Genomic DNA, 23008 nt, shown 5'->3' on the forward strand with positions numbered 1-23008 from the left:
GCACAGTATTTTAGTTTAATTAATTGATCTGATTGTAGTGGATGTCTTTGTAAATACTTTAGTTGTTTTGTTGAATATTATAATAATACCTATTTTTAATTATTTGTATAAAATTGTTATGATATTTCTCTTATATGTTAAAACAATAAATTTGTTTAAAAAAAAAAGAAATTAGGTGGATAATTAGGCTAAAAGCAGACAGAGGAAAGGGACTCAATGATACAATCCCTATAAGACCTATTCTGAAGAATAGGAAACTTTTTGAATAGTCTTATTTTAGCAGGTTGTATGAGAAATTAATGTTTTTTTGGCATAACACTACATTTTTTTGTTAGGTATATACTCTATATTTTTTTTTGTTAGATGTATTTTTATACATTTTTTAGTCTTCATATCATTACCATCTCACTAGACTACTGCTGGCAGACCACTCCCCACTAAGAAGTATCCAATGTTACCAGCCTTAGATGGGATCTTGGCCTACCAACATCTGCAGTTTCAGCTCCAACAGTCACGTATTTCATTTGGTGTATCGGAATGTCAATATGGCAACCTAGGGTACTCTTTCAACAACTTAGAGGGGCTCCTTTGTGTTAAAATGCTGTCTGTAGGTCTGAGAAGAGCTGTTAAGGTATACTTACCTGCCACAGTGAATACCACGTTCAAGATAGGAGCCTCCAAGGTGAGGCTCTTCCATTGCACAGTTTGGTTGTATTGACCCCTGTGATTTTCCTGAATGTGGGAAACTCAACTGCATAACCTATGGTACTGGGGACAGTGTCCTCGTAGTCTCCTGAATTTAAACTAACAAAAAAAAAAAGCCAGATATTTTTCTATTCTTTTAGCTTGTCTAGCTCACAAGCTAGTATTTCTAACCAGTATTATATATACAATTTCACTAGCTCCTAATTCAGCTTATAACTCAGGAACAGCCAGTCATTTACCCTTATTTACATTATTTTGTGTGTGTGTATATATAAAACACACACACACACACACACACTCACACTCTCTCTCTCTCTCTCTCATTAGTGGCAAAACTGTTTTTTGGATTGTACAAGTTTGGTTCACAATATATCCACACTTCTGCAAACCAAGTTATATGTAGTAGTTAAGGTCTGCATCTTCGCATTCCACATCACTGCCGCCTGTTATTTATATGTAACGGAAGGTATTTTCAAGTCTGCAGAGCTGGCATTGAACTTAAGACTCTATAGTAGGTGTGCACTGCTGCCTCAAGTAATGACCATCACCTGCCACACCCGAATAATTTTTACAAGATATGGTTACAGATTAGAGTTACAATCCCTGTTTCCACATGATACCCACTCAGACTAAGCCTAGTTCATATTTATGAACAGTAATTGAAACTTGACCAAGCCTGTTTTGCAAACAAGCACACACACACACAATATTTCCATGAGACAGTCAGTGATATCTCTCTAGTACAAATGCTGACTTCCCTGTCTTTACAATGTCGCTGCGTTCAGCTTTACCACACTAATGTACCAAAAACACAATTACTATTAATTATTTGTATGGTAGCAGTAACTTTTTAAAATGCAAAAGTCAACAGTTTAATAGTTCAATCCAATGTGTGTAAATGTTAAACTAATTAAAAATAAATCGTGCAGTTATTTAAAACAGAATAATAAAACTTTTTTCTTGAAATAAAGAAAAGTAAGCAGTGCACTTTTTAACCACTCATGTATATAAGCACTTTTAAATTCCTACAAAGAAAAAAACAAAATAAATGTGTTTAAACAGAGTGATACCATAAAGAAAAAATTATAATAGTTTTTCTGAGTATATCGCTACCAGTAGATGAATAGATGCTCTGAACTTCCCTCTAATTTGACCGACAAATGAAATCCAGCTGTGTCAAGAGTGCAGTCCATTGTACATTATCCAAAAGTTAGTCAGGAATAAAACAGCAGTTGCTTTGTCGAGTCTGTGTACTTAATAAAGGATTTTTGACTGGTAACAGACTGCCTGCCTTGCTTGGATTATTTTTGAATACTTAGTAATGCTGTACAATTATATATTTTCTATTATTACTTGTTGTTTTGTTTAGACTTAAGACGAGTTTACATTCGCTACTTCTACTACTATTGTCTGATCTGATTAATATACAGTGATTAATTAGAAATATATGGACTGAAAATCCCACACAAAAAGTTTCTTGCACTGTTCTATTTTAAAGAGTCCAAGACAGTCCTGTCTGGATTTTAACTATGAATGATGATTTTTGTGGTGTTGTCAATTGGGGAGTTTGAATCTTCAAAACTAGTGTCTAAAGGAGGAAACTATTTTCAAGTTGAAAACACTGAAAATATGTGTGTGCCCTTGAGAAGCACATATAGTTTCAGTTTCTGACATTTCCAGGATTCATGCTTAGGGCAGTCTGTACATGCTGCAAGGCCGACAATAGATACAATTTTCATGATATAATAATAATAATAATAATACCAACAGCTATATTTGCATTACTTTGATAATAATTAAGTACACTAGAATCCTGGCAAAGTGTTATTGTCGTATTTTTTTTTATTTTTTGTGTCCTTTTGTTTCTATGAAGTAAGGTTTTAATATTCTTCAAATGATGACTAAAGTGAGTCTTGCTGCCTCCAAACCCCTTTGTCCTTTCTTTTTTAATGTATCTGTTGTTTGTACATTTTTATACAATGCCAAGATGCTTTTTCCTCCTTAGCTGGAATTTTTACTTGTGGAGAAAATTAGGGCCCATCTTTGTTTACTAACCTCATTAATGGCATGACACTATATGTGGCATCATTAGTAGTTTTATTACATGTTATCAGTAAATTCCATCCTTTTTATTCTTCTTCCCCTTACAACCATTGATCCCTTGCCCCCTCTTGGCCCATTCTTTCTACTCATTCTCTGGTATTCATTGTTGCAAGAAGTTGTGAGAGCTAGGGAATCATAAGTTTTATCAGATGGAGTTGGGGGGGGTTTGCTTTGTAACCCCCCACAATGGCAGTCAGTGGACATAACCACCAAAGCCTGTAACGTTTGATCTGAAGTAGTTACTTCATTTGCTCTTCAACCTGTGGGTATCGGATCCGACCTCGGATCCGAGCCGGCAGCTTTCCAAGCTACAAGATCCAAGCTCTTAGCTCCTCCCCCCTACCCATAATCCTCTGCTACATGCTGTATTACCTCAGATCGTTTTTTTGCCGCGGCTGAAGCAGCTACCTTTGAAGAGCTCCTTGGCTTTTGGTGAGATCTTTACCTTTCTTTAACTTTTTCTCAACCGGGAAGATTGTATTTTTTAGTGTGCGTGTGAGTAGTATCCCTGGGTTCTTTTAGTCGTGATTTAGATACTTGTTAATTTTTTTTTAGAAGTTAGTGTTTTCTGTGTGACACCCCTCCCCCCTTAGTGTTTGGGTGTGCATGTGTGAGTGTTTTAGTCAAAATGGCTGAAGGGCCCAAAGCCGTTTTTTCAAAGTGTACTGAGTGTGGCCATAAGCTTTCTCCGGCTGATGGCCACACTCTGTGCGTTTTGTGCCTGGGGGTGGCCCATTTATCTACAGCCTGCACAATATGTCTGGCATTTAACCCCCCGGGCACTTAGGGACAGGAAGAATAAGCTGATCCTAGCGGGCTTGCTTCCACAGGAATCGGCTTCTTCTTCCTCTCCTGCTCAGGCTGCCTCGGCAGCCCCGGTGCCTTCTGTGCCCCCTGCTGAACCGGGGACTCAACCTCCCTCTTTGGGTTTGAGCTCGGGGGACTCTGGTGCCTCTTCCTCCAAAGAGAAGAGGCACAAGGACAAGGAAGGGCACAAGTCTCAGAAAAGGCGGGCTGAGACTCAACCCTCAGCCCCGCCATCTAAGCTGGCTAGGTCTCCCTCGAGGGTCTCCGAATCCTCCCCCTCTCTGCGCCATTCGCCATGTTTTTTGCCGGAGCCGGAGGAGGAGTATCGGTCTCCCTCGAGATCATCGAGGCGGCCCTCCCGGCCCACCTCGACGACTTCTAGGTCTACCAGAAGCCTCACCGACGCGGGCATGGATCGGATGATGCATCAATTCATACAGACCCAGATGCAGTGGGGGTGCTCTTGCCTCCCCCCCTTTGGGGGGGAGTGCGGCCCCCATTTTTGCTCCGATCACTCCTTCTTCGACTCGTTTTTGGGTCTCTGAGTCATCAGATCCGGGCCCTTTTGGAGCCGGGGATTCACTGGCGCCGATAGCTCCGGTCTCTTTGACGCCAACTGTGCTCTCCAGCATGTCGGATCTGAGTTCTCGGGGCCGAGGGCTGAGCATCGGATCCGTAGGAGTTGGTGTGTCTTCGGCGCCACTGGGTTCGGAGCATACATCTCTCTCTGCTCCGACTGCATTGGCCCCGACCCCGATCCCTACCTCAAAGCCAAGGAGATTACTTTCGGAGCCTGGCGAGAGTAGTTCTCCTTCGGCTTTTGAGGTAGTGGAGAGGGTACTGTCGAGGTCCTCCAGGTCCCCCGGTTTGGGCTTCAGTTCCTCCCATACCCCCGCTGCATGCGGGTCTATCCTCCGTCATCCGACCATTGGGACAGCCTGCTCAAGCCCTCCAGCTAGTTCCTTGGAGGAACAAGAACTCGTTGACGAGCCCTCTTTGGACAGTCCCACCGAGGAGGTCCCTCGTAAACGTAGGTGTAAAAGGAGGCACCTCGACTCCCCTGAGTCCGTCACCACCGACACGGATTTAGATGAAGGGGAAGGTTCCCCAAGGTCACCCCCCGAAGATGTCTCCTTCGGAGACATCATGGAAATGTTGCGTATTAGAGGGGGGTGGTCTGCCCAAAAACCTTCCTCGGATGAATCCATGTTCCTGGAGGCGTTTGAGGCAGGCCCGTCTACCTCCTGGGTGTCTCCTCCGGCTGACCCCCTGGTAGACTTAATTACTACCAGGGCGTGGAAGGAGCACGACACCGTGGAGCCAATCCTGAGACAACCCGACAAGGTCCTTAGCCCCCCAATGGATAGACAGTCTTGGGCCAAGGGATCTCCTGTTGATGCCATGTTGGTGGCGGCTGCCACCAAGAGAGACCTCGCACAGGAGAGTTCTTCGGTTCACCCGCCGGATAAGGAATCTCGAGCGCTGCACCGCATTGGGAAGCGGATGTTTGCTTCAGCGACCTTCTCGATAAGGGCGCTGAACTATATGGCACATACCATTAGGCTACAGCGAGACTTGATTAAGGAATACGCTGCAGCCCCCCCGGAGTCCATGTCGGTTGAGGACAAGAATGTTTTTTCGACTCGTATGGCCACTCTAAAATCCATATCTAACATGTCCATGCGGCTACTCTCCCATGCTACGGAGGGAGCCGGGGTCGTCTTGCGGCGTCACGCCTGGCTCCGTCTTTGCGATTTTGCGGATCTCTTCAAGGCTTCCTTTGCGAATGCGCCATTTGACGGGTCCTCGCTTTTCGGCAAGACCGTTCGTGAAATGCTGGTCCAAAGCGAGAAGGACGGGAAGACGCTGTCTGCCGTCGGAGTCCGCTTCTCTAATCCCCAATGATCCTTTTCAAGGAATCAGAGGGGACAAAAGAAACTGTGGTTCCGCAAGTCTCAGCAGTCCCATCCAGCTTCGGACCCCTCGTCCTCTAGAGGCAGAGGAGGACAAGGTGGGCGCCGGCCCAGAGGCAGAGGGGGACCGCGCAACTTCGAGTCCAGAGAACCTTTCTCTGACAGACCCGTGCACCAGCCCTGAGGGCTTACCCGGCTGTCCCTCTCTGGAGGCATTCGGAGGGCGGTTGACGGAGCACCTGTCAAATTGGGAGTCCATTACAACAGATCGATGGGTGCTCCGTATCCTATCCAGAGGTTATTCCATCCCCTTCATAAACCTTCCCCCCACGACCAGATGCCTCCCCGATGTACCACCCGATCAGAGGGAGGCAGCTGCTTCAGAAGTGTCGAAGTTGCTAGGAAAAAGAGCCATCCAGCCCGTCCCCCCAGACCAGTCCGGATTGGGTTATTACTCCAGGTTCTTTTTGGTGCCAAAGAAGACGGGGGACCTGACCCATTCTAGACCTTTCCGCTCTGAACCTGTTCATTCCCAAGGAAAAATTCCGGATGGTCACCCTGCAATCAATTCTCCCCTTTCAGTGGGAGAACGACTGGATGTGCTCTATAGACCTCAAGGATGCGTACTACCACATATTGATGGACAGACGATCCAGAAGGTTTCTCTGCTTCCGGCTGGGAGCCAGTCATTATCAGTTCAGGGTTCTTCCGATGTTCATCGTGCATACAGCTGCAGTCATAACAGATGGGTTATCCTGTCGTCAGGCGGGTTCTCGGTCGGCCGAATTCCAAAGTCTAGGTCCGGTGTCTGTTGTCGTCGCTTCCTCCCTGACGTCAGTGCGGCAGGGGTATAAAAGAGGCAGCCGACGCCATTTTCTTCAGTCTTTCTTGCCACGCGGTGCCCGAAGGAGAAGCAGTTCGCAAGTGCCTGTCGGCCAGCTCCTGAGATTTACGAAAGTATTTCAGCCGAAGTCTTCTTGAAAGCTAAGTACCCGTTGGAAACTTTTCTTGCCTCAGACCGATGTCAGACAAAGTTAATAATTGCATTTCATGTGGGAAGCAAATATCGCATAAGGATTTCCACTCTTACTGTATACCTTGCTTAGGCCCAGACCACGACGTCTCGGCCTGCCATTTTTGTGCTAGATTCAACAAACGCACTATTAAGCATCGGGCGGAGTTCGCCCTTCACTTTTTTGGCAAAAAATTTAATTATATTATGTCGTCGGATACTCCGACTCCAGTTTTGAGCAAAAAACGCAAAGATAAGGACCAGCATACAAGGTCCGCACCACCTACTGATACCACGCTATGGCCGACTACCGGTTCTCCGGTACTCAGCGAGGCGCCTACACAGCCCCTGAGTACCGATGACAATGCATTACCGGTGTCTTCAGTACCCGAGGTCGCAGGCTCCTCGTCCCCCATTCCTACTACAGATACCGATGCCACTCCTGGCGGGGAAACTCAAAATTTAGACAGGCCTGCCATTTCTCAAGGGGTCTTCAGGCCTTCTTCCTTCTCTATTAAAGCCTTCACTAAATCTAAAACAGCCATGAAAACCAAAAAACAGGTTCCTCAGACACCCTGTCAAGGCACCATGCCTAAAAAACAGATGCTTAAAATGGCTGAGGATGTGATTACTCTTATCAGGGATTCTCAACCCCCCTCTGACAAAAGGCCCAGATTAGAGGAAGACTACCCTTCCTCAGATCAAGCTTCTATTACCTCAGAACTATCTGAGGACCAGGATTGTGCCTATTCTCCATTCGAAGACTCTGATGCAGAGGAGTCTATTCCCTCGGTCTCCCCTCCTGAGGACTTCTCTTTTGGGGAAACCCTGCATACATTGAGGGAACACTTTCACTGGGAAGGCCAAGATTTTTCAGATTCCAAGAAAAGGCTCAGGGAATTTCTTCTGCTCCCCCAGCATAGGCCTCTGGCTATCCCTCCTGTTTTAGATATATTGGATGATGTGTACACAGAAGCCAGCCTTAATCCTGATTCTTTGCCTCCAGCTCCTGTTAAACCAGACGGGTATTACCGGGTTCCTGATTCTCACCAGTTCCTATATAAAAGCCATACTGCTGACCCAGAAACTATTTCACAGGGTCCCAAGGGAATTAAGGCCTCCACGGCTAAAAACCCATTACCTTCAGAGAGAGATTCCAGATCTTTAGAAAGGTGGGGGGGAAAAGTGTACACCTCGGCCACTTTAACCATGAGGGCATTAAACTGTCAGTTCCATATGTTAAAGTATCAACAGTTTTTGATATCTCAGCTGAAAAGCAAAATGACACAACCAGAACAACCAGATTTAAAAGAGTTGCAGCATTTGTTACATGGTGCAGAGCAAGTGGGTAAACATACCTTGCAGTGTGGTTTTGATGCTTTAGAGGCCTCATGTAGAGCTGCTGTTACGGGGTCCGTTATACGTAGGCATGCTTGGCTCAAAGAGCAAACCTTACCAGATCATGTCAAAGCTAAATTATTAGATGCACCTCTTCAAAAAAATGTATTGTTTGGTGTTAAAGCAGAGGAGGTGCTAAAGAAAATGGAGGAAAAAGCGAAATCAATGCAAACCGTGAAAGATTTCCTGCAGGTACAGCCTCCACGTTTCAGCAGAAACTGGCCTTCAAAAAATTGGTCCTTTCCAGCCACGGACAGACCTCAAAGGGGCAGATACAGGCGTCCAAGGGGTAGAGGGCAACCTCAAGAATCTTTCAGAGCCAGACAGTGGCAAGCACCAACCCCAAGAGGTAGAGAAGATAGATCACAGTCTTTTAGAAAGCAGACACAATGACTTCCCCCTACACCTGCCAAGCAAAGCTTTAATGGCAGCACCTTTGGGCGGAAAACTGACATTATTCTCAAAAAATTGGCATATTGTTACAAAAGACAAATGGATTCTGGACATTATAGACAGAGGCTACAGGTTCCAATTTCACACCCTTCCAAATATGAGAGGCATGCCAAACCTGCCACAAAATCAAAGGGCAGAGGCACAGAAACAAATTTCAGCTCTCCTGGACATGAAAGCAATTCAAGAGGTACCTGCAAAAGAACAAGGTCAAGGGTTTTATTCCAGACTATTCCTGGTACCAAGGAAAGACAAAGATTGGAGACCTATCCATCCTAAACACATATCTACAGGTGCCAAAATTCAAGATGCTCACATTACAGCAGCTTCTTCCCATGCTGGGCAAGGAGTCTTGGCTGGTAACACTGGACCTCCAGGAGGCATACCTGCATGTCCCTATCAGACAAGATTGCAGAAGATACCTCAGATTTCTTGCAGGTTCAACCCATTACCAATTTTCTGCATTGCCCTTTGGCTTATCTACTGCGCCCAGAGTGTTTACGAAATGCCTGGCATCAGTAATCGCCTTCTGCAGACTACAAGGGATACAAATCTACCCATATCTGGACGACTGCCTGATCCAAGCGGACAGCAAGGACATACTACTGCAGCACCTGGCGTTTGTAGTAAAACTGTTGAACTTCCTGGGATACACAGTCAACAAAAAGAAATCAAAACTAATACCATCTCAACAAATAATTTTCCTGGGTGCCAACTTGGATACGACCACCCAGATGGTCTACCTCACGTCAGACAAGCAAGGGCAACTGTCTCAATACTTCAGAAAAATGGCAACTTACACCAGGCTAACTGCAAGGAAAGTCCTGCAGGCTCTGGGATTCATGGCATCTTGCATCCTACTTATCCCATGTGCAAAGCTGCATATGAGGAAACTTCAGTGGTACCTAAATAACTTATGGTCTCAACACAGCCACAGCTTGGAAGCAGTTATACCACTCATTCCATGCCTTCAAAAGGAATTTATGTGGTGGGCTCAAGCTTGCCAAAGAAACACAGGTCTTCCTTTCTGTGTACCTCAAGCAACACAAATCATCACAACAGACTCCTCAGACTACGCCTGGGGAGCACACATGACAAATCAGTGCATCCAGGGAAAATGGGCACGAAAAGAGAAGCTCCTTCACATCAACCAAAAGGAAATGCTAGCAGTGCAAAAGGCTATTATGACCTTCAAAGACCTACTGCATCCAGGCCAGCTATTGATAAGGACAGACAACACCACAGTGATGTGGTACATAAACAAACAGGGGGGAACACATTCATACCCCCTGTGCAGGCAAGCCATGACCCTGTGGAACACAGCATTGGAATTGAAAATTCAACTACAGGCACAATTCCTGCCAGGGAAGGAAAACACACTGGCGGACAACCTAAGCAGAAATATGACAGATCCACATGAATGGAAGTTGCATCCGCAAATCTTCACAAAGATAACTCAGGCATGGGGACAGCCAGACATAGATCTCTTTGCTACACACAGAAATTGCCAGTTGAAAAAATTTTGTTCAAGGACCTATCATCCACAGGCCTGGAGAGTGGACGCACTTTCCTTCAATTGGGCAACATTGACAGTCTATGCCTTCCCGCCTCTTCCTCTGCTGCCCAAAGTTCTATTAAAAGCCAGAGCAGAGAGGCCGAAAATGATTCTCATTGCTCCAGACTGGCCAAGGCAACACTGGCATCCGCTCCTGAAGAGCCTGACACATTCCCTACCATGGATCCTACCTCTAGTCCCTCTTCTGTTGTCCCAGCACAACTACAAAACTCTTCACAGCCATCTCAAAACTCTAAAACTAGCTGCATGGAGAATTCCTTGATTTCACAACAGTTTCTCCTCTCCAAGGAGGTGCAGGATGCCATCTTGGAGGCCAGAAGACCTTCTACTAGAAAGGCCTACTCTGCCAAATGGAAACTATTTTGTGCCTGGAATCAAAAGAAGGGACAGAATCCTTGGGTATTAAATATACCTCAAATTTTACAGTACCTAGCTGAGATGTTAAACAATGGACTTTCCTTCTCCTCCATCAAGATCCACGTTTCAGCCATTTCTGCACAATACAACACAGATCCTCCATTATTCTCTCATCCTCTCTTAAGGCAGTTCCTCAGAGGGGCAAAGAATATAAAACCCCCAAGGAAACTACCAGTCCCTGCTTGGGACCTCAACTTCGTATTGGAAAAGCTGACCCTTCCTCCCTTTGAGCCAGCTTCTTCATCAGAGTTACAGTACTTGTCATGGAAAACAGCCTTTCTTCTGGCTATTACCTCAGCTCGCAGCGTTTTGGAGCTACAGGCCCTCATGGCTGTGCAACCATTCATCATTTTCCATCAGGACAGAATTTCCTTACGAACCATCCCTACCTTTATGCCAAAGGTAGTATCCAGTGTAGCTTTGAATCAGACTATCCACTTACCTACCTTTTATCCTAATCCACAGTACGAAGGGGAAAGACTACTACATTCCTTGGACATTCACAGACAACTTTGTTATTATTTGGACAGGACAAAGCCATTCAGGAAATCTGAGCAACTCTCTGTTTCCTATGCTGCAGGTGCTCAAGGAAAGGCTATTTCCAAACAGACAATTTCAAAATGGATAGCCCACTGCATACACTTTTGTTACTCATTTCATGGAAAAACTGTGCCTGCATGCATCAGATCCCACTCCAGCAGAGCCACAGCTACCTCTGCAGCCTTCCTCAGGGGGGGTCCCTACCAAGGATATTTTGGAAGCATCCACCTGGAGTTCAGTGCACACTTTCTCCAAGCACTATCACCTCCCACTATACTCTAAATCTAGAGCGGGCTTTGCCACAGCAGTCCTGCAGGGCATCCTAGCCCCTCCTAGTTCCACTTAGTGCCTACCACCCTTACTTAGCTTTGGGATTCTACCCATCTGTTATGACTGCAGCTGTATGCACGATGAACATAGTACAGTTTTGTACCTACCATAAATGTAGATGTTCGAGTGCTCATACAGCTGCAGTCCAGGTTTCCCTCCCTCCAACCCTCTTAGGACAGGCCTTATGACAAACCCTTTTCATATAACCTTTTGGGGTACTCTTTTATGGTGTATTTGCTTGCAACTACTGTTTTTGATTTATCAACATTGCATTTTTGCATAACATTATGTTTGCCTTCCTTCTGGGGGCACCTGACATCTGGGGCAAGAAAAACTGAAGAAAATGGCGTTGGCTGCCTCTTTTATACCCTTGCCGCACTGACGTCAGGGAGGAAGTGACGACAACCGACGCCGGACATAGACTTTGGAATTCAGCCGACCGAGGACCCGCCTGACGGCAGGATAACCCATCTGTTATGACTGCAGCTGTATGAGCACTCGAACATCTACATTTATGGTAGGTACAAAACTGTACTTTCGGCCTCACCTCAGCCCCCAGGGTGTTCACCAAAGTCATGGCAGTGGTTGCAGCCCACCTGAGACTTCAGGGCATTCAGGTCTTCCCGTACCTAGACGACTGGCTCCTTACCGCTGCCAACAGGCATCAGCTCTGCATGGCAAGAGATTACGCTCTGACTCTTGCCCAGAGCCTAGGCATCTCAGTGAATCTACAGAAATCCTTTCTTTGCCCCGTTCAGGTCCTGGAGTTCATAGGGGCCAGGTTGGATACCCGTATCTCTCAAGCTACTCTAACTTCACACAGGCTGAGCAGCTTGTCGTTTTAGGTACTAGCCCTTCTTCAGAGTCCTGCTCCAGCGGCAGAGTTAGTCCTGAGGGCACTAGGGTCTATGGCAGTGGCGATCGGTCTCTCCCTTCATGCATGGCTACGGATGAGGATATTGCAGTGGACCCTTCAAGTTCAGTGGTCACTATTACTCCACCTGTTGAACACTCCGATACCACTGAGCAGAGTTTGCAAGGACTCCCTTCTTTGGTGGCTCCACGCGTGAGAACTGAGGGAAGGGAGACACTTTGTGATTCCCCCGCCCCAAGCCACGTTGACCACGGATGCTTCTCGCCTCGGGTGGGGGGGGGGCATTGTTCGGGCAGAACCATCCAATGCACGTGGACTTCCCTAGAGATCGCTTTGCATATCAATGTCCTAGAGATGAGGGCGGTGCTTCTAGCGTTGCAAGCTCTCCACGACCTTCTCCCTCTGGGGATTATTCATGTCAGTAGTCTGGTACATAAACAAACAGGGAGGAACCAGGTCTTATCCCCTTTGTCGAGAGGCTATGAGAGTTTGGGAATGGGCTATATCCACCAACTGGTTTCTGGTAGCAACGCACATTCCGGGACGGTCCAACATATTAGCGGACAAACTGAGTCGAGTAATTCTCACTCCATATGAGTGGTCTCTCAATCCATCTGTTGTGAAGCAGATCTTCTGCAAATGGGGTTGGCCTCGCTGCGATCTTTTTGCATCTCCATTAAACACAAAATGCAGCGAGTACTTCGCAATACTTCCCCCCGAAGAGGAAAATCCCAGAGACGCTCTAGTTCATGCTTGGCCTCCCGGTCTCCTTTATACTTATCCCCCCCCCTCCCACTAATGATAAAGTTCATACAGAAAGCCTGTCTGTTGGGGAGCAGAGTTATCCTCATAGCCCCATTCTGGCCTCGCCAGATCTGGTTTCCTTATCTGCGGTCTCGCAGTGTGACTCCTCCATGGATACTTTATCCCATTCCAGACCTGATCTCGCATCCTGCAGGATACCAAAGCCCGAACCTGGTTAACCTCAAGCTTGCGGCTTGTTTGATCCAGTTCTACTGATGGCTAGGACTCCCGGTATCTCTTCTCCTGTGAAGGCCATACTGGTCGCGACGCATAAGCCGGCTACCAGAAAAATTTACAATAGTAAATGGAAACGCTTCTCTGTCTAGGCTAAAGACAAGGGCCTGGATCCATTTACAGTTCCTATTCCGACTATCCTGGACTTCCTGTCGCTAATTTTTCGGCAGGGAGCAAGTACTTCTACGGTTAAGGTGCAGTTAGCAGCCATCTCCCATTTTCATGTGGGAGATGGCCTATGGTCCTTGGCATCTACAAAATTATGCAAAACTTTCTTGCGGGGCATCTTTCTTTTGAAGCCGCCTGTGAAAGCTGTGGTACCCCCATGGGATTTGACCTTAGTCTTACAAGCCCTGACAGGTCCACCCTTTGAGCCTGCGGCCTCGGTTCCGTTAAAATTCTTGTCTTGGAAAATGGCCTTTTTGGTGGCTATTACTTCGGCTAAGAGGGTTTCAGAACTTCAAGCACTGTGTATGAAACCCCCTTACCTCATTTTTCACAAGGATAGAGTGTCCCTCAGGACTAACCCGTCGTTCTTACCTAAGGTGGCTTCAGAGTCGAATATTAATCAATCAATAAATTTACCCGTGTTCTTCCCAAATTTTCAGAATAGAGGGGAATACAAATTGCATAAACTGGATGTACACAGACAACTGCGTTTTTACTTGCACAGGACTAAGGATTTTCACAAGTCGGACCAGTTGTTTGTGTCCTTTGCAAAATCAGCCATGGGTAGAGCCATTTCCAAAGTGACCGTAGCAAATTGGATTTGTCAGTGCATAATTCACGGGTATATATCTTCAAACAAACTAGCTCCTATTGGAATTCACGCTCATTCTACAAGGTCTATGGCCACCTCAGCAGCCTTTTGGTCCTCTTCTCATACGTTCATTTCTCGTTATAAACTAGATATGATTTCAAGAGGTAGGGCTTCCTTTGGCTCCGCGGTGCTTCGGAATATCCTTCCGTAAAGGCCACCCAGGTTTGTTCCTAGGTAGCTTGGGACTCTGTCCCACAGGTTGCAGAGCAAATGAAGTAACTACTTCAGATAAAGAAGTTATGTACTCACCATAACGTTCCATCTGAGTAGGTACTTCATTTGTCTGCAACCGACCCCCCCCTGCCATCCCCCGAACCTTTATCGGGATCTCTGGTCACTTGAAATTCTCTTGTCAGGAAGTTAAATTCGGTGTATTCCTCTGTTGAGGTTATGAGTTGTGTGATGGGGCAAAAATCAATCTGAGGTAATACAGCATGTAGCAGGGGATTATGTGTAGGGGGGAGGAGCTAGGAGCTCAGATCTTGTAGCTTGGAAAGCTGCCAGCTCGGATCCGAGGTCGGATCCGATACCCACAGGTTACAGACAAATGAAGTACCTACTCAGATGGAACGTTATGGTGAGTACATAACTTCTTTTTTTTCCATGTGCACATCAAATATAGCTACAGCACTACACACTTGCTGGCAGGCCAAAATGTCTATTTTTAGCCTGTTTTCCTGCTTGCTGAGTTATCCACACCGGATTAGGTGTCACCCACACAGTGAGAAAAAACACCTCCCTCTCTCAGGGTGAGTGAGCTGACTTTGACATTTCACTCAACATCCCAGCTGTTTTTTCCAGCATCTGAAATTGCTAGATAGGCACGGATCACTTTGTCTGGGGTGCAGGATCTATCCTTTTGCAAAGCTGATTTGGTACGGTGTTTCCTGCTTCTCATAGCATTTTCTAGAGTGTAGATATCTGGCCAATGATTTCTTTTATTAAGTAAATTATAAATTTATTTTTAACACAATCATTTTAATTTCTGAACAGCTTAATGGTCTGTTATTTGAGTAGTTAAATGCCCAAATTAAGTAAAACAGAGTCTAGGAATCAAATTAAAGACCTCTATCCCCACAGACAATAATACTTCTATTCTCGAAGAAATTCTTGCCTGGACAACAAAAAATATAAAAAATTAAACCATTATCCTAAGCGGTCAATATTAACTGGCTAGATATTTCCACGGACAACCCCTCTACAGATATTAACCTTCACATCTACACTCATCTTATCTCCGGCATTATTAGACCCAACATCAAAGAAAATAAAGGGTCAGTCTTGGATTGGATCTTGGTTTCTGACCCAGAAAAAATTACCACCACAGGGACTCTCCCAAATAGCATTAGTGATTACTGTCCAACATTCATAATACGTAGGCCCACCTCCATACCAAACTTACACCAATATAGATACACCAGAGATCTATGCCATTTCTCCACAAACACCTCCAATGACATCCTACAAAATACTAACTGGAGCCCACTAAAATTTCGCCTTCTAAACAAAGCTGTGCAATTCTTCATTTCCACATTTCTTAGGATCCTAAATAGTCAGCGCTCCACTCTGGCTAAAAAGGATCAAGTCAAAACATGCAATTTGGCTTACAAAATCGACAAAGCAAGTTATGTCTTCTAGGGGCAAAGCCTGGCAAAAAAACAAAACATTGTCTAACCTCAGTCTACATAAACAACTTCGCAATCAGGCCAAATGCCTAATTATCAAAAACAAAAAAGAATACTTCCAGGCTATCCAAGACCAACATAGACTTAACCCCAAGAATTTCTGGGAAGCAGTCCACTCCCTACTCCACTCTGAACCCATGTCCAAACCCAGAAAAAACACCCTCTGTGATAGCCTCCCTCATTAATGCATACTTTATCGACACCATCAAAAAACTTAGTACCACCGTCCCACCTATTATAGATCTCCCGCCAAGAACTCCACCTGTGCACTCCCCTTCAAAATCACTACCTCCTTTCACACTAACGCCTATAGCCACCTCCACTATCAAAAAACATCTTCACAAACTCAAACCCTGTACCAATGTCCGTGCTAACTTACCCGCAGAATGCTAACAACTCTCAGCCTCCTCCATTGCATATCCCATCAGCATCCTCAACAGGTCCATTCAGGAATCCTGAATACCTGATATCTGGAAAAAAGCATTTATACTTCCACTTCATAAAGGCGGCAACAACTCCGACATCTCAAACTTCCGTCCCATTGCCATTTTCTCCCCAATCTCCAAAATACTGTAGAAATGTATTCACACTCAGGTCTTGAGTCACCTGATACAACACCAAATCCTCTCCTCCACTCAACATGGCTTTAGGCCCAGACATAGTACTAACACTGCCCTCATTTCCTTCCTTGACACAATAAACAGAGCTCGAGATGCTGGTTCCTTAGTCTCAGCACTCTTTCTAGATCTAGCAAAGGCATTCGACACTATATCCCACTCCCTCATGCTTACTAAACTCTCTAATCTTGGGCTAGCTCCCCCTACCCTACAGTGGTTCACTAACTGTCTCAGTAATAGACAGCAATGTACTAAATGGCAACATTCTTCCTCCCCTTTCATAACTACAAATAACAGGTGTCCCCCAAGGTTCAATACTGGGACCCCTCTTGTTCAGCTTATTTGTCAATAACTTTTATTCCTCTCTCATCCACAGCACTGTCATCCATTATGTAGATGACTATCATCTGTTCTGCTAAATCTGCCCCCATACTACAGAGTCTCACCCAAGATGCATTTACTTCTAGTGAAACCTGGATGCTCCAGAACCATCTTGCTCTCAACCCCAATAAAACTAAACTTTTAATATTTACCCCCACAAAATCCAGCCCTGTTGACAAGGCACAACTCTCCGTTCACTCCCAAAATGACACCATTATTGGCGTCGTCTTCCACACCAAATTGCTAGGTGTCATCATAGATAACAAATTACACTTCGATCTTCATGTCCACAATAACATCAAAAAACCCCATCAAATTCTAGGTGCCCTATGTAGGCACAACTATTTTCTTAGCCTCTCCACCAAAAAGGCTTTGGCCTTATCCTTCCTGTTACCAGCACTTCTGTATGGCGCTCCCATCCTCTCCAATCTGCAGTCTTCCTTGAGAACAAAACTCGACTCTTTCTACAACAAAGTTGCTAAGTTTGCTACAAATTCAAAATTTTCACCCATCAGTGTTCCTCTCTGCACCAACTTAATTGGCTAGAATCCCCACACCATCTCACATTTTTACAATTAACTACAGCCCATAAGCTCATCTGTCACCCAGAAACCTGTCCTTCTCTCTCCTCCATGTATCATCCTAACCGACACCTTAGGTCTGGAAACAAAATGTTACTATCTATAGAGAAACCTAAGCTCTCAATAGGTCAAATTTTGTATTCCTATACTGTCTCTAAGGCATGGAATAAGCTTTCAGCAATTCGGCCTCCTTTAAAAAATCTCACAAAGTACATCGCTCCCCGAAATGGTTATGCTCCTGCTCCCCAACACAGAACCCCAACTCCTGACCTCTCTCCCTGGCATTATACCTCTATCATTTCCTTCCCTCTGCCTACTTACTGCTTCCCTGTCACTTTAACCTGTCCTTTCCTCCTTTTCCCTTCTATCTCCTACTATTCCTACACTATACTTAACTCCTCACAGCTATGAACCTGCAGATACATTACATTCATGTGGTATTTGAATATACATTATGAACCTTGTAGATACATTTCATTAGTGTCATTTGAATATATGCTACTTATTACTTCTATGATTGTAATCCTTTCACTGTTGTTTTATTCAATGTAAGAGTACTGCTCGATTTTATTTTGTTTTTTCTGTTATGTGTATTAATCTTCTTTATGTATATTAATATTTTCTTTCTATGTAATTGTGTGGAGCTTTTTTTCCAGGGCCTGCACTGAAAATGGGCTCTTTCCAGGCCCAGTGGACTTTCCTGGTTAAAAAAATGCAGTCAATAAATAAATAAATATTTAGTAGCGAGAGAGCTTGTAATTGACAATTTGTTGTGAAAAAGTCTTTCATTTTAGTATTACATAACTGTTTGACACTAAACTATTTGACTCTGTGTTCAGAAACCTACCACAGAGGGTACATCATAGAATTTACGTTTTATTTTTTCCAATTTGGTAAGCAGGTGAAAGGAAATGTCTGAAAGACCTTGCTCAGCTGCATGGTATACATAAAGTAGCTAAAAGTGGAAAATGAGAACTGTATGGATAGATGTGCAATGTTTCATGTTACTGAAGAGTACTCTCTCATATTTTCTGTAGTAAATCTAGGATTTTTTTTCCTAGTACTAAAATATTGTCCAGTAAGTAGTAACATATTCTGTCCTAGTATTTATTCCCAATGAATTTCTTTTATCTGCTTTCTTTGTAGCACACTTGTTTCTGTTCAAATCCTTTAACACAAACCACCTTTTTTTTTTTACTTGTCCTAGGACTACTTTAAGAAAGCATACCCTGTCAAGTTGTACTTTTCAGAAAATGTTGCTATACTGTTCATGAGTCACTGACTGAAATTGTATCGATGACTTCTGTTAGGTCGTAATGTAAATTGAAACAGTTTTGAAAGCATACTTTCATCATCATTTTACAATACACACACGTGCGAGTGTGACATCTCATCTGTGGGTGCTGACCATGGTAAAAACATAGTTTCCAGTCAACACCACTGAATATCATACATATCCATGTAGCTAAATGGGTAGAGTTATGGCCTCATGTGCAGTAGGTGCAGGGTTTGAATACATGGAAGGGCAAGTAAGCATTAAACAGTAGCAGAATTACCCATTCTAAAGACTTAAACCTTGCCTGTGATATAAATAGGACCTGCCGGAGAAATAGGTATGTATCCTAGAGACTACCCCATCTATGGAACAGGCTCCCCATCCACGTGAAGCAGAGTTCCTCCCTAACCCAATTCAAGTGCAACTTGGACAATTGGATGGGAAACAGAAAATTCATCTGTGGTTTGGCACCTGTGTCTCTAATGCAAACAGGTAACCTGTAAATAGCTCATCTCCCAGGCCCATGCTTATACTTATCAAGGGTATCAGAACTTGTTAGAGATTTGGGATGCATGGCTAGGCTTAAAAAGGCCCTTGTGGTCATTAGCGTAGTAAACACCTATGAAGCTATGAACCTTTTTTTTCCAAATGCACTTCTTTTCTCCCTTGAAACAGGCCATACATTTCTTTTTCCTTCCTTCCTTTTTTTTCTTCTTTACTTGTGTCCTTTCTTTGTTTCTCTTGCTTTCTTTCTTGCAGACACGATCGGGTGTATTTCTTCTTTCTTTCTTTCCCAAACTTAGGATGTTTTCACTAGTGCAGCTAAGTGTTGGTGTGAAAACTGTTTCCTTTTTACCTTTTTCTTTAGCGCTGACAAACCTTACCTATGCCAAATGATCTATCCCTCCCTTAGTAAGGTGCAAAATGACTGTATCATATGTGTGCACATACTCGCACCTTACTAGATAGTGCTGGCAGACCACTCCCCACTAAGAAGCATCAAGTGTTCCTTGCCTGATATACAACCTTTGGCTTGCAATGTATGCAATCATGACTCCATTTGTTAGGTATTTTTGGGGGGGGGGGGTATTGGAATGTCATTTTGATAACCAGGGGTGCTCTTTCAGTAACTTAGAGGGGCTTCTTTGTGTTAAAATGCCGTCTGCGTGCTTGAAAGGAGCTGCTGAGTAGAGCATTCTTGCTGCTCAACCATTCTGTAAACAGGAAAGCATGTTTTTCATCCATTTTTTAAAGAAGTTGGAAAAGATTATCTGATAATGTTAATCCTCGTTCATTCTTTGCATGTGGGTATCAGTTCCGACCTTGGAACCAAGCCGGCCATCTTGCAAGCTCACGTCAACTGCAAACTCTCAAGCTAAAACTCTTACCCAGAATTCCCCTCTCCTTGTTACCTCAGATTTCGTTTGCCGCATCGCCATTCGGTCGTGTCAAGCTACTTCTCTTGAGCTAAGTACAATATTTTTTGTCATACTAAATTCTAAAACAACCTTTTCTCACAGAATAGCTAGTAGACAGTTTTCTCTTACCTTATCACATTTAGCGACTATCCTTTTTTGAATTTTTCCAATTCCTTTCCTCCTCTTTACCGCATGGTAATTTCTTTTTTTTCCCATCGTTGGTAAACCCCCTTTCCTTCGGGTAATTCTTGTACCATTGCTGGTATTTTTTCTGGTTTTCCTTCTTTCTTTCTAACATGGCAGATGAAAAAGGTAGTCCAAGATTTAAAAGATGTTCAGATTGTGGCCATAAATTACCTACTTCAGATGTACATTCCCTGTGTATGTCTATTGTTTGGGTGTGCCTCATTTAACAGTTGACCTGCCCTGCGGGATTTGTAAGAATTTTAACAGGACGTTGATTGAGAGAAAAAATAATTGATATTGAAGGGGCTACTTAAATCTCCTTTTTCAGATGTTATTTCTGGGTCTGAGGCTTCAACCCCTCCAAGATCCCATAAGAAAAAGAGTGATGAACATATAAAGGCCAAGTCTCTTCCTTCATCCTCTGCTGGGGACTCCCACAAACCGAGACCCAAGAAAGCTAAGCTTTCCACTTCAGATTTGATTTCTTCGGCTCCAGCACTTTGGGTGCCTAGACCTTTGGCACCGAGGCCATCGGCGCCATCTATGACTTCAGCATCGACTAGCGTGCCCTTTACCGTATCGGTGCCAAGGGGCTCCTCGGTTCAGACTTCTTTACCGGCACCGACTACCCAGTCGATGCAGACTGTTACGACGTTGATGGATTCTTTGACGCCCATTGCCCTTTCAATTCAGTTATCGGCACCAATATTTTCGGTTCCAGCCTTAGCGTCAACAACCACTACGGTACCAACTTTATCGTCTGTGCAGACCATGACTTCGGCACCGATTTCCTCGGTGCAGACACCTGTAGTTCAGTCCTTTACAGCCCCATTGTTTTCAGTGCAGACCTGCGAAGCGGGCACCGAGCTTGCTCCATCTTTAGATAGACCTGACTCCCTATCAGCCGTGTCCGTGAAATCCACTAGAAGCCTCTCTGAACACAAAGTGTTGCGTCTTGTGGATCAAGTGCTTTTGGCCAGAGGTATCCCACCCCCCCAGGACCTATCCTTCCTTGGGAGGTGATCACCCTTTGCCAAAGACCCCTACTTCATTGCCTTTGAAGTCCCTTGATATAGCACAGTCTTCCCCCTCTATGGTTCCCTTTATGGACTTCACTAAGGAGCCGCAGTTGCCTTCATGGCAGGAGAGTTTTGCTATGACCCAGGATGTCAGCTGTGGTGTACGTAATTTGGTGTTTCACAGCCATCCAGAGACTCCGAGTCTGCAGGCTGAGCCACTTAAGAGAGGAGTGACCCCTGTCCTGGACACTCACTCCTCTTCAGGTGGGCCTGCCTTCCAGCTAATGGAGAAGGCTTTGGCATCGTCTGGCGATCCTGTGCTATCACTCTCCCCGCCCTTCTCTGGACCGCAATGTACACAAGATGCTCCTGGTGGACACCGGGCACAAGGCCTCAGGATATACTCCCACAGGAAAGCCCTTTTGCACTGTCTTCCCCAGCTTCTCCCTCTGAGGAAGTTCATCAAAAAAGCTTGTGCAAGAGGAAGCACATGGACTCCACAGAGGAGTCCCTTACCAAAGACACAGACTTTGATGATGGGGAGGGGTCCCCTCGCTCACCCTCTGAGGTATCTTTTGGTGATATTCTTGAAATTCTTAAACAGGGAGGTGACTGGCAGCACTCAACCCGACCTCTGAAGAGTCTGTGTTCCTGCAGGCCTTTCGCACCCGGCCCCCCACCTCCTGGGTTACTCCACCTGCCGATGAACTGGTCCGGCTCGTCATGCAGCATGCATGGAAGGCTCCTGACACCGTTGAGGTCATTCCACGGAGGCCAGATAAAATTTTGTCCCCTCCTGCTACTGACCCCCATTGGTCCAAAGGTCTTCCTGTAGATGCTTTGCTGGTGGCGGCCGCAACTAAAAAGGACCTGGTGGAAGAAGAAAGCCAGACTGTCCATCCACCCAACAAAGAGTCCCAGGCTCTGGAAAGAATAGGGAAGCGTAGATTTGCATCAACGACTTTTGCAATCAGGTCCATGAACTATATGACACACTTTACCAGGCTTCAAAGAGATTTAATTTCTGAGCTCTCTCAAACTTTGGCTGGTGCCGTGTCTGATGAGGTCCATGACAAAGTGACCTCTCAGCTGGCCACCATTGAATCGATATCTAACTCCTCCATGCGCCTGATATCTCACGCATCAGAAGGAATAGCCAGAGCGGCGAGTTCAGTCATTGTTCTGAGATGACACGCCTGGATGCGCTTGTGTAATTTCACGGAACCCTTCAAGGCTTCCTTTCTCAATGCTCCTATTAAAGCCTCTTCATTGTTTGGACCCAAGGTTAAAAGCACACTGACCAGATGTTAACAGGATGGTAAGACCCTTTCTGCCATGAGTGCGTCTGTTGTTCTTCCCCTCAACGGGCTTTCTCCAGAAACTAAAAGAGTGGGAAGATGTGGTACAAAAAGTCTCAGGGTCCTTTCTGTAATACACAGGTAGAGTTCTCCCCTAGAGGCAGAGGGGAAACTCACAGGGAAGACTCCCTTTTCAGGGCAGAGTGGGTCTGCGTAACCAGGATTCCAGGGACTATTTCCCTGGCCAATCCTACCAGCGCTCCTGAAGAGCGGCCCGACTGCTTTCCTTTGGAAGTGGTTGGGTGTCGTTTCTCTTTGTATCCTTCTGCCTGGCTAACCATCACTACTGATTCTTGGGTACAAAGGATAATAACCAGAGGTTATCATATTCCCTTCGGTCTTTGTCCCGCTCCCCCAACAAATTTACCCGACGTTCCGCCCAGTCAAAGGGAAGAAGCAGCATTAGAGATTTCAAAGCTGCTAAGAAAGAGACATCCAAACAGTTCCTCCAGACCAGATAGGATCCGGATTCTACTCAAGACTATTTTTGGTGCCATAGAAAAC

At 45.0% G+C, this 23008-nt stretch overlaps 1 protein-coding gene and 1 non-coding gene across 2 annotated transcripts in view; both read left to right on the forward strand.

Moving 5' to 3' along the window:
• LOC122793033 (cyclin-dependent kinase 2-like) overlaps nt 1-23008 on the forward strand; it is a 956998-nt gene that overhangs the window by 570391 nt on the left and 363599 nt on the right. The gene's annotated exons all lie outside the window — the stretch shown is intronic.
• On the forward strand, nt 634-795 carry LOC122793797. The gene has a single exon (XR_006363540.1). It is a non-coding gene; the product is annotated as a U1 spliceosomal RNA (small nuclear RNA).

Source organism: Protopterus annectens, chromosome 2.part0 (assembly GCF_019279795.1).
Source record: "Protopterus annectens isolate FY-2018-M chromosome 2.part0, PAN1.0, whole genome shotgun sequence".
Taxonomy (NCBI): Eukaryota; Metazoa; Chordata; order Ceratodontiformes; family Protopteridae; genus Protopterus; species Protopterus annectens.